This window comes from Ochotona curzoniae, unplaced genomic scaffold, assembly GCF_017591425.1.
Source record: "Ochotona curzoniae isolate NIBS_2020 unplaced genomic scaffold, NIBS_Ocur_1.0 contig_430, whole genome shotgun sequence".
Classification (NCBI taxonomy): Eukaryota; Metazoa; Chordata; class Mammalia; order Lagomorpha; family Ochotonidae; genus Ochotona; species Ochotona curzoniae.
Genome location: NW_024466219.1, coordinates 9,566,518 through 9,578,472, shown reverse-complemented (window position 1 = coordinate 9,578,472; position 11,955 = coordinate 9,566,518).

The following is an 11,955-nucleotide window of genomic DNA, read 5'->3' as shown; positions in this document are numbered from 1 at the left end:
AAACCAGTGGGAGCTGCAGCCTAATTGGGGCGATTCCCCACAAGCCCCACCAGGCCTGCTCCCTACCCTGGTTCCCATGCTTGCCAGTATGTACCGCAGGTTTGTTCAGTCTGTCCCACATCCCATTTGGCTCTCGTACTTGTAAATGGATGTTGAAGCTTAGTTCAACCAGGCCAGCCCACTATTCAGCTCACACTTGCTGGTGGTTACCATTCTGTCTAGCCACCCCTGCCCCAGTGCTGGTTTTTGTGTTCTCCAGTAGGAGTGGAAACCCATGAGTAGGTGCCCACTATTTCCCTACTAGACCACTCCCACAGCCGGATTATGCACTCTCCAGGTGATTCTACAGTTTAACTTGACAGAATTAGCCCCCAGTGCCAGCCTCTGCCAGCTGATTATGTGGCAAAGCCCCACCAACTCTCAACTACTCCTCAGTCAGAACAGTCAGCCCAATCTGGCCTTTCCCTAATCTAGCTCATATGAGGTCCACAGGTTTTGCAGCCCTGCCTGGTCTGGTCTGCCCCCATCTCAACTCATGCTCTCCAGTGGAAGTGGTGGTCCAGCAGGGAAGCCCACATTCCCCTGCCAGCTTTGCCTCCTCCCCGCAGGTTCTCACGTGTGCCGTTTGGGCGCTGCAACCACATCTGGTACGGCTCACCTCACCTTGTCATTCTTTCATGTGCACTAGTATGTGTTGCAAACGAGGCTGGCCTGACCCACACTCTATGCTGGTGCTCAGTTCGCCAGTGGTTGATATGAACGGGGTCAGCCTGGTCTGTCCCCAACCTATGCCATATGAATGATGGTGGGTATCTTCCTCTGGCCTGGTCTGGGTTGCTCTTTATCATGGTTCTTGCACTCACCAGTACTGTAGGTAACAGGTGTACTGGAGATGTGTTAATTGTATAGATCCGGTTGTGTAAACACATGGTGAGAGATCATGATTACTATTACTATGTTCTCCATGTTGTGCAGCTGGAAGAATGCAGGTTAAATGGAATTACAAAGGCAGGGAAACGTGGCACAGCGAAATGCTTAAGGAAAGGGAGCCTTTGGTATGTTAACAAGAGAAGAGGTAGGTTTTTGTGCATAAGGAAGAAAGCACAATGGGTCAAGGTAAACAATGATTGCTCTGGGTTATGTTGGTTGAAGTACTGGTGAGGAATGTGTTCATTGACTAAACTCTTAAATATCAGAGCATAGCTAGTCTATCCACAGAGTCATGATCATTCATGAAAAACAGAGGAGGGGAGAAAGATAAAGAGAGAGAGAGAGAGGGTGAGGGAGAGAGTAGCTGCTACAAGTTGGGAAATCCATGTGATGGGAGACTAAATTTCATTAACAACACCCTGAGAGGAGCCAGTCAGAGGCAGGGAACAGCAGGGGGATCCCCATCACTTTACACCAGAAATGCTGCTCACAGCTACACCTGCTGCAGGCAGTTCATCAGGCTGAGGCCTGGAGGTGTGACGAAGGGGCAGGCAAACTCACAGCTTTGTGGAAATACAGGATCTTATTTTAAAAACTAAATTGTTTTCCTAAAACAATACTAATCTTTACATTTCTAAAAGGCAGAGGAAAATCGACTCAAAAGTGTTCATTAAATAGATAATAGGTTTGGTCAATGTTGGCGGCCAGAAGAAGAGTCTGGAAGAAACAGAGGCATTTATGAGATAAGGTGAATTAATCTGATGCCTTTGTGGGGGCATTTTCCAAACTTTATTGGTAAATTCATACCTTTTACCATAGGGGTTTTTGCTTTCCTCAGATTATCAGAATAATAGCATTATTTGTTAAGCTCCTACATTCTTTTTGTTTTTTTTTTAAAGATTTATTTATTTATTGGAAAGTCAAATATACAGAGAGGAGGAGAGACAGAGAGGAAGATCTTCCATCTGATGATTCACTCCCCAAGTGAGCACAATGGCCAATGCTATGCCGATCCGAAGCCAGGATCCAGGAACTTCTTCCAGGTCTCCCACACGGGTGCAGGGTCCCAAGTCTTTGGGCCATCTTCGACTGCTTTCCCAGGCCACAAGCAGGAAGCTGGATGGGAAGTGGAGCTTCTGGGATTAGAACTGGCGCCCATATGGGATCCTGGCGCGTTCAAGGCGAGGACTTGAGCTGCTAGGCCATGCCGCTAGGCCTATAAAGTGTCAACCTTTTCCACACACCTCAACCTGTTCCTCTCTTTTGCTAGAAGTGTTGTTCTAGTGCAGTCCATTATCCTTTGTGCACCCCACGCCCACTACTGCCCATTAATGTCAAAGCTACATGATGAGGCTTTAGTTATGATAGAGGCTAGTTAGAGGCTTTAGTTAGAGGCTCTAGCAGGACCCTCTGCTGAGAGCTTGAGATCTACTGTTCACGCTGAGCATATACTATCTATTGTGACAGAAAATATCCTGTCCCTTCTGTTCCAGCCACTTGGCCCGTTTACTTGAGTGGAGGAAGTTGCTTCTGTCTTTGCAGCCTCAGTTCCTGGGACACCTCGAGCTTGCTCTGTTTGCCAGGCTGCCAGGCCCAAGCTCTTACATTCTAAGCTCCTTTGATTTTATAGAATTAAACCCAATTTTAACAGAAAAAAATCTTCTGTTAAATCCATGTTAGATGTTTTTTCAAATCATTGTTTTGATTTTTTTATTCTTTGAAACAACTTTACATAATGAGCCAGATGTCCTTTGTAAAGTCTCATTGAGACAAAGTTCTGGGTAAGAGCTCATCCTGGACAGAGCAAAATCTGGAATCTCACATGCTCCAGCATCTCATGCTCCTGATCTCATGGTCAGGTTGTCATTCTGCCTTCCTCTGCCTATTGATTGTCACATCATTGCTTCTACCAGTCAGGAAATACTGAATTCCAAGAGGCTTCCAGTCTGTACATGGTGTTACAGACAGGAGCCATGCATGCACGCACACAGAGTAGAACTCATAGTCACTGTTTTTACATCATTCATAGTTGTAGATGCTTAAATTACTATATTTTGCAAAACCAAGCAAAGAACAATATCAAACATCTGAAAATTTATCAAAAGTGCCCTGGGATCGCAATGGAAAGAAATAGGATTATAGACTCAACCCATCAAAACAGTTTTTACAGAGGAGTAGTATCTAAGGGGGGCTCTTGAAGAATGGGAGGGATGGGGGCAGGTCACCCACAGGAGCTGGAGCAGGAGCCCAGGCATGGAAGGTAGCAAAACAGGCTGCTGGCACCACTTCCACCTCATACCGAAAGCCAGGGTAAGGTATGACTCTCACAGTAAGTAACCGACTGAGATCTGTCTGGGTCCATGATTATACGAGGAGAAAGATGCTGCTGTGGCATGTTGACTCTTGGTATTATTATGTAGGGATTAGTTTGAGTTCTGATGGTTCCTGCTGGCCTCAGGTTTGCTGAAGATATTGAGTGATGAAATAAACTGGTTCAGTAAAAACAATGGCTACGTTTTAGGAGTTTAAGCAACCCATTTCTTTTTTTGGCTGTAATTTGACTTGCTTACTTGGGTTAAACTACCCTCAGTAAAGTCATTGCTCTGATGACTTGGAGTCTGGGACTACTTGGGTTTGAATCCAATTTGTGTAACTGTGGAAGTTACTTTTCTGGATCCACCCTGTAAGAGAGGAAGGAAGGAAAATCTGGCTTCACTCAGTGGTTCAATGAAATAAAAGATCTCCACAAATCATGTACTAAATGTCTCGGCACACGATTGGCTGTGAAAATGTTTCCCTGTATTTCCTTTCTCTGCTTTTTCTTTCTTGTTTTCCTAATACACCCATGATGTGGACTGCTATACCAACAAAGACCATAGAATTTACAATACAGACTCATGTCACTTTGGTGAGTGAAAGGGAACCTTACTGAAATTTACACTGAAGCACAGAAGTAAGATAAAGCAGACCCTAAATAACCAAAGCAAAGTAAGAACAACAAGCCAGAGATATTATAACTACCTAAGTTTGCAGTATATTACAAAGCTGAAATAATCAAGACAGGGTGGCTACAGCATAAAAAACAGACATTTTTACCGGGGGAGAGAATAGACAGCCCATAATCAAGTCCACATATTTACACACAATCGGTAATCAATAAAGGAGTCAAGAACACCACTTGGAAAATAGTTTGTTCAGTTACCATGGTTGGGAAATCTGAAAATTCACTTACGAATGAAACTGTCTTTATAAAGCGCTGGAGCCTAGGAGCACAGTAGCAGGCCTGGCGCTGGGCAAGCCTGCCGTCTGTATCTGCAAGGGCTGGACTGACTGGAGGCTGGAATTGTATGGTGGACCTGATGCTAGTGCGTATGTGTCTGGGTGTGTGGAGTCCTGGGAGCCAGGCCCAGAGTCTTGCCTGGAGCATGGGTCTGGAGGACAAGCTTGGCCACGGGGCAGATCTTAAGCTTAGGACAGTAGGACCCTTTGGGAGCTGGTGTGTGGGCTTGCAACTCAATTCCAGGTGTAAGTTAATGCCTTGGGTTCACATGTGCTGGAGCTGGAGTGCACTGTGGAACTGGGTGCTCCTCACTGTCCGTTCCCCCAGTGAAGGTACCTCTTGGCTTGCTCTCCGTTGGCTTGGAGGAAGAGAAGGCCAGGTCAGGTGGAACTGTGCCTCCTACCTTCTTCATTGTCTTATTTCTGTTCACCTCCCGCCTTGCTCTTCATTTCTGTGCATGAGTGATAGTTCTGGATGACATTTCTGTAAGGGGACAAGCTCTGGAAAGTTTGCTTCAGTCATCTTACGGATGCCACTTTTTGTTATATTCTTTCTTTAAAAGCTTTGTGGCTGGTGCATTCCAGCTGCTTTGGAAAGTTAGGGAAATGAGTGATGGAATCCCTTAAAGAGCGAGGTGTGTCTCCAGACAGTCCACCATTTAAAGTGGTTCTATTTAACAGTTTCCAGGTGTTGAAAGGGATGGTTATTTTAGAAACAGTGCATCAGTTTGAAATTTCATTTTTCCCTGCTGAAGTGAAACACAGTATGTCTCTGGGTTGTCAAGCTGGGCAGCCTCGGAGAGCTCCGAGTGAGCTGCGTTCAGGATGAGAGACCACCAATGCCCAAACTGAGATGTTTGGTAGGTCTATGGGCTAATTTTAGCTTTGAGATATGTACAATATGAAATTTGTACAAGTCTAGAAGGAGGTCTATGCAAGCCTTTGTATGTAGATTCCAGAATGATTCCATTTTGGGGGAAAGAACTGAAATACATTCACAGGATGCTCCTATGGTGTTAAAAGGGGACACTGCAGCCACAGTGTTGTGGTTATGGTAGGGAATGGCATCACAGCATGACAGACTCTGACATTTCGTCATTGGTTTCGTGTGTGTGTGTGCATTGAATTCTTTTACTAAAAGGAACAGAGAGCGCGTGAGCGAGTAAGCCTCAATGAAGTCACCCTTGACCCATTTCAGCTCTTTCATGGTGACTTGAGTTTCATGTATGCATGCACAGCTTAATATTTGGAAGCATTTAACAATGTCTTTTATAAACTTGCCATTTGAATGTAACTCTGATTGCCAAACTTACCACAGGGAGGATCTCTGCCCGAGAGGCTCTGTCCTCCTACGGGACTTGGCACAGGCAGGAGACAAACCCTACAGCCTGGGGGCCAAGTGAGTCAGTAAAGGCCTAACCTCACCACTCTGCATTTCTCGCAGGGACAGTAACCAGTCACACCTATTGCATCAGGAGTCATCTTCCCTTAAGTTTATGGGATTCAAGACATAATTTCAGGCCAAGCATTCCAGGGATTCTGTGAGCCTGTGCTGCCTTCGTTAAGCTGCGAGGCACCTCTGAGCCCTCATTTCTGTCAGCAGTTTCATTATTCCACATTTGTCATTGGTCTCTGCTAACTATACCGTACACTCCATGAGGGCAGGGACTATGTAATTGCTAGTGGTAAAAAGGATGATTAGGGTGGGCAGAAGAGCTGAACTCCGCCAGCTTTAATGCAATCTTCATCAGGACGATGAACGTGTGTCAGGCTCTCCAGCTCAGCATGGGAACCCTGCGGTCTGGATGTTTTCCCAACTGCAAGCGTTGGGAAGGTAATCCTCAAAGGCATCTGTTGATGGTGTTTGGAAGGTGATGAGGGTTAGATAAGGTCATAAAAGGTGGAACTCCCATGATATCGCTAGTGCCTTTGTAAGAACAGGAAGAGCAAACAGGGATCAAATTCATCATAAAATAATTACCAGTTGAGGTGTATCACATCATCATACTCTGGCATTGACTCTCTACAATAAACACCGTGTGTATGTGGGTAACTTATTTTAATTGGCCTTTTCTACCCCTTCAGGCCCTTACTTCTCATTAAAAAAAAATCAAAGCAAAAAGCCAAACCAAAGAAAAAATTTATCACAAAAATTTCCCAGGAGTAATTTTCTTGTAGGTTTTCTAAACTGTATGTTAAACGAAGTCTCATATCACAAACACATGATAAAAAAAAAATGAGCTTGTTTTTGACTTTTGTAGATGTTCATAGAGAATTATATTTTAAGTTTGCTTCTTTATATTTGAGAGCCAATGTATCAGATTGCGCATGCACTAAAGATTCTATAATTAGCTTTTACTTCTTTTAGTGACGGAGTAATTGCAGGTAATACAAATTATTTTAAAAATGGTCCGACTTGGACAACTTCTAAGAAAGATATGATGACCGAAGTGTTTGGTGTTGCAGTAATCCATATTTAAAGATATCAACAAGAGAAATTCTACAAGATAATAAATAGGTGATGATTGAAACACGGACCCTATTGAGCTTTGCTGACTTTTGAAAGTGAATGTGAGATACCGAGGGAAGTCCACCTGTGCCTGTGAAGAAAAGGGCTTTGTCAAACGGCTCTGCCGCAGTCTATGGCTACTTACTTCTGGGTGCCTTAGCAAACCTGGGAAAGTGCACTTTTCCATAGAGACATTTTTGGAAAAAAAAAAGTTCTCTGCAGAGTTAACTTTCTGTTTCATCATTTATAGCACTTGCTTCACCTACTAGTCTGTGTCTCACAGGTCTAGCAAGAAACCCAGATAATAAAAAATGATCATAAAGCACTTTGCAAAATCATGACGACTATAAAGAAAGGATAAATACAAATGTGGTGAGGCCTGTCTTTCTGGTGTGCACAAAGTCTTTGCGCATTAAATGATATAGTGACTCAAGAATTTTTTTTTTTTCTTTCCCTAACTGGGAGTCGTTTTACCAGTTTGTTTACTGGAATGAGTTGTTTCTAATTCAATTGTAGGCTACTTTACTTAAAACCTTCCTTCTAAATCTAATGTAAGCACTACTTACGAATCCATACCTGCTCATTTAAAGAGGCACAACATGTTTGTGAAAACTCACAAAGGTAAATAAATAGGTCAATAGCTTTGTATGCAAGATCACATAGTAAGGACCTCTTTGGCTGTTTTCTTAAGTCGCCTCAGTATGAAGATAGTGTAATTACTGCACATGCTGAGCGTATTCATGTCATGAGTTCCTGATCCACAACTCAATCCTGGAGGGAAGTGAGGGTGGACCCAGGAAGCAGCTGTGAGGCTGGCAGAAAGAGCAGTCAGGAATCCTGTGAGGTCACGTATACACTCTCAGACTAAGTCACAGCTCCGACAGGAGTCTCCCTCCCGTTCCTGCCAGCCCAGCTGTCTGACTGGCAGTCTACAGCAGATGGAAGGTGCACAGTGAATGAAGAAAGGGAGGTGATGCCATCCTCTCACAGAGAGCAAACAAATGTATTCCCAACCAACCAGTCAGTTCCACAGAACTCTCATTCTGTTGCTCGTTCCTGCTCTAAGTGGAAAGTTTTCTTGCTAGGTGGTTGCCCATGTCTTGGATCTGTGACATCAGAATCAACTGGAGAGAGGTAAGATGATGGCTGTATTTTTGAAGCCCAGCACAATTCTAGTTCTTGCTTATATTTATCTTGTCCCTATCGGTCATCATCAGATCTGCTTATTATTAGTCAAAGGATGTTCTGGAATTACACTCGTTGGCCTGGTATTTGACTAAAATCTAATTGCAGGTGCACTGGATCTCCCCGATCCCTGTTATCGACCATATATAACTACACGGAATGTTTGCCTACTTTTACCATGAGTTTTAGGAAACTAAAACTCAGCACACAGGAATTTGTTCATATTATTGCTTTATTTTCGTTAGAGTTGTTTACAGAGCTTGCTGATTTGTTGGGTGATTAGCATCAGCTATGGTGCTCTTCTGTGCTTCCTTCTGGTAAATTTTAATGATATTGCTCACCGGATATGCTTACTCATTCTCCTGAGACTATTCAATGGGTGTGAGCAGGGCCACCAACCAGTAAAGATGTTTTTATTTATGTGAAACATCTGGTGGGTGGAGTTAGGACATTCTTTCCCAGGCAGAGCCACAGGGTTACACTAACACTGCGCTGTTGCTAGTAGCCTAAGTAAGATCCCTCAAGAAATATCGGATTATTGTCTGTGGGTGACACTCTCCTTAAGCATTATCTGTTCTTAACTCCAAGGACTCCTTGAGGTATTCCAATGTCTGGCAGATTGAGGAACAATAAAGCAGAACTAGCAGAAGCTGGTCAGAGGTAAGAGAACTCATTCCACAACTTTGGGCGAGTCATCTGAAAAAGGGAAAAGGAGAATATCTTTTGCTGTGTTTCTGAGAATCTTATTATCTTCTCCATTAAAAGTTTAACAGCAAGATTATTGTCACAGTTAACCACTTGAATTTTGTCATTCTTTGGGTATGTTCAGATTTGATAATAAAGACATCAGAATTTATCAAAATCTTCCCCCTTGTCTTTCTCTTACAAATTGGAAGATGACATTTTTACTGTAGTTGAATTTACCTCATCAATAAATTTTTTTCTCTAAAAACAGATTTAAAAATTGTACTTGTTTATGGGGCACTATGTGATGTTTCATTTTTGTATACATCATGTAATGTCCAATCAAGGAAAACATATTTACCTTCTCAAGCATTTAATGTTGCTTTATAATGAAAAGTTCAGAATTACTATCCAGTGTGTTTTTATTTTTTTGAGAAACGTAACTGAACATTATTTTCATTCTACTGTTGAATACAGCACCTGGACTTTTACCTAGCTGTTACCAGTGTCCACTCATCAACCTTTCTCAAACCCTTCCTTGATTCCTCCCTCTGAGGCCTCTGGTAGACACAATTATAATTTCATATTCTATGGGATCATTTGGCTTTTTTCCCCCTCTACATTTGAGTGAGATTAGGTGATAGGTGTCTTTCTGTGCTTGGGTAAATTCACTTAGCATGCTGACCTCCACTTCAGCCCGTGTTGGCGTGCAAGTCAAGGTGGATGAGTAGCATTCCCTTGCGTACTTGTACCACATTTTCTTTCTTTCCTAGTTCAGCAGCTGATACACACTAACATTGTTCCCATCTCCTGCGTATTGCGAATAGTGCTGCAGTGAACAGCGGAATGCTTTCTAGGAATGAAGATAGTTCTACTTTTAATTTGCGGAGAAACCTTCATCTTACCAGCGCTCAAGGTCTCACAACATCCTCTCCAACACTTGCGATTTGATAACCAAATAGACTAGAGTCAGATGATATTTGTTTTTTCTTTTTTTTTCTTTTCTTTTTATATATTTTTTTGCCTTTCCATGATGATCAGTGATACTGAATGTTTTTGCAGTTAACCTGATGGCCACTTGTATGTCTTTGCGAAATGTCTGTTTAGATCTACTGCCCATTTTAACATAAAGTTGTCTGATTTTCTGCTACTGATTTATTTGAGTTATTCAATTTTTTTTTGAGTAGTAACCCTGCCAAATGTATATAGCTTGTAAATTGTTCTTCAATTCTGCAGGTTGTCTCTTCATTTATCTTTTATTTGCTGTGTAAAGGCTCTTCAGTTTGATAAAGTTCCATTTGCCTATTTTTACTTTTAATTCTTGTGCTTTTGGTTATGATCCAGAAATTCCTGCCCATTCCAAAGTCCTGAAGTGTTTTACTTGTTTTCTTCTAATAGACTCAATGTTTCATATCACAGGTCTTTAATTCATTTTGAATTCCTTTTTGTGTATGGTGAGAGGAGTCTGGTTGCATTCTTCTGCATGCGTATATCCAATTTCCCCGGCGCCATTTATTAAGACTACTCTTTTTCTGATGCATGTTCTTAGACCTCTGTCAAAGTTCAGTTGGCTACAGGTGTGTGGGTTTACTTTTAGGGTCTAGTATGTTCCATTGTTTTATGAATCTGTTTTATTTTTTGCCAATATCATGATGTTTTATTACTGTAACTGTGTCTTACATATATATGTATAAAATATTTATTTTTATTTGTAGAGTTACAGAGAGAGACAGAGACAGTAAACTTCCATCTGCTAGTTTACTCCCCAGATAGTTGCTACGGCCTGGAGCTGGGTTGATCTGAACCCAGGGGCCAGCAACTTCTTCCAGGTCTCCCGTGAGGGTTCAGAGTCCCAAGGAATTAGGGCCATTCCTTGTTGCAGGCCATTAGCAGGGCGTCGGATCAGAAGTGGAGCAGTTGGGATGTGAACAAGCACCACAAGTGGAGTGGCGCTTAGCACTACGAATAGGCTCCAACTTTGTAATATAAATGAGATAGTTCATTCTTGCTGCTTTCCTCTGTTTGCTCAAGGTTAGATTGGGCATTTGGATTCTTATGTGTTACCATTCAAATTAAATTTTTTCCTAGTTTTTTGAAAAATGCTTTTGGGATTTTGATGATAATTGCATTGATTGTTTAGATAGTATGCACATTTCAACAAAATTGATTCTTCTACTCCATGAAAAGATGCTTTTCCATTTCTTTGTACCATCTTTGATTTCTCTCATTAAACATTTTAGTTTTATTGGGAAGACAGATTTACAGAGAGAAGGAGAGACAAAGAGGGAAAGATCTTCCAGCTGTTAGTTCACTACCCAAATGGCTGCAATAACCAGAGCTGAGCCAATCTGAAACCAGGAGCTTCTTCCAGGTCCTCTGTGTGTGCAGGGTCCCAAGGACTCAAGACATCCTCTGTTGCTTTTCCAGCCCATAAGCAGACAGCTGGATTGCAAGAGCAGCTGAGATTAGAATCTGCACTCATCTGGGATTCTGGCTCTTGCAGTTAAATGATTAGCCTGTTAAGCCACCACTCCAGCCCCAATTTTTCACTTTTTTGATTAAATTTATTCCTAAGTAAATTATTTTTTAAAGATTTATTTATTTATATTGGAAAGGCAGATATAGAGGGAGGAGAGACAGAGAGGAAGATCTTCCGTCTGATGGTTCACTCCCCAAGTGAGCGCAACGGCTGGAGCTGAGCCAACCTAAAGCCAGGAGCCAGGAGCTCTTCTGGGTCTCCCATGTGGGTACAGGGACCCAAGGCTTTGGACTGTCCTCAACTGCTTTCCCAGGCCACAAGCAGGGAGCTGGATGGGAAGCAGGGCTGCCGGGATTAGAACCGGCGCTCATATGGGATCCTGGTGAGTTCAAGGCGAGGACTTTAACCACTACGCTATCATGCCAGGCCCTAAATTATTTCTTTTTCAGCTACTAGAAATTTCATTTCTTTCTTGATGGATTTTCCTGTGATTCACTACTGCTGTATAACCATGGTGCCTGTTTTTGTATATTGACTTTTGTATCTTGTAACTGCTGAATTTGGTTATCATTTCGAAGAATTTTTGGCAGAGTCTCTGGGACTTTCTATATAAGATCGTGTCATCTATGAATAGTGACATTTTGACTTTTCTCTTGCCTGACTGCACTACCTAAGACTTTCAGTATATTAGTATAGCTCTGAATCAGAATGGTGAAAGTGGACATCCTTATCTGTGCCAGACCTTACAGGCAAAACACTCAGCTTTTCCCAATTCAACACTGTGCTAGAGATTGGTTTGTTATAAATGGTTCTTATTGTGTTGAGGTAAGTTCTTTCTATACTTAACTCTGTCAGAGTTTTATCACTAAGATATGCTGAATTTTATCAA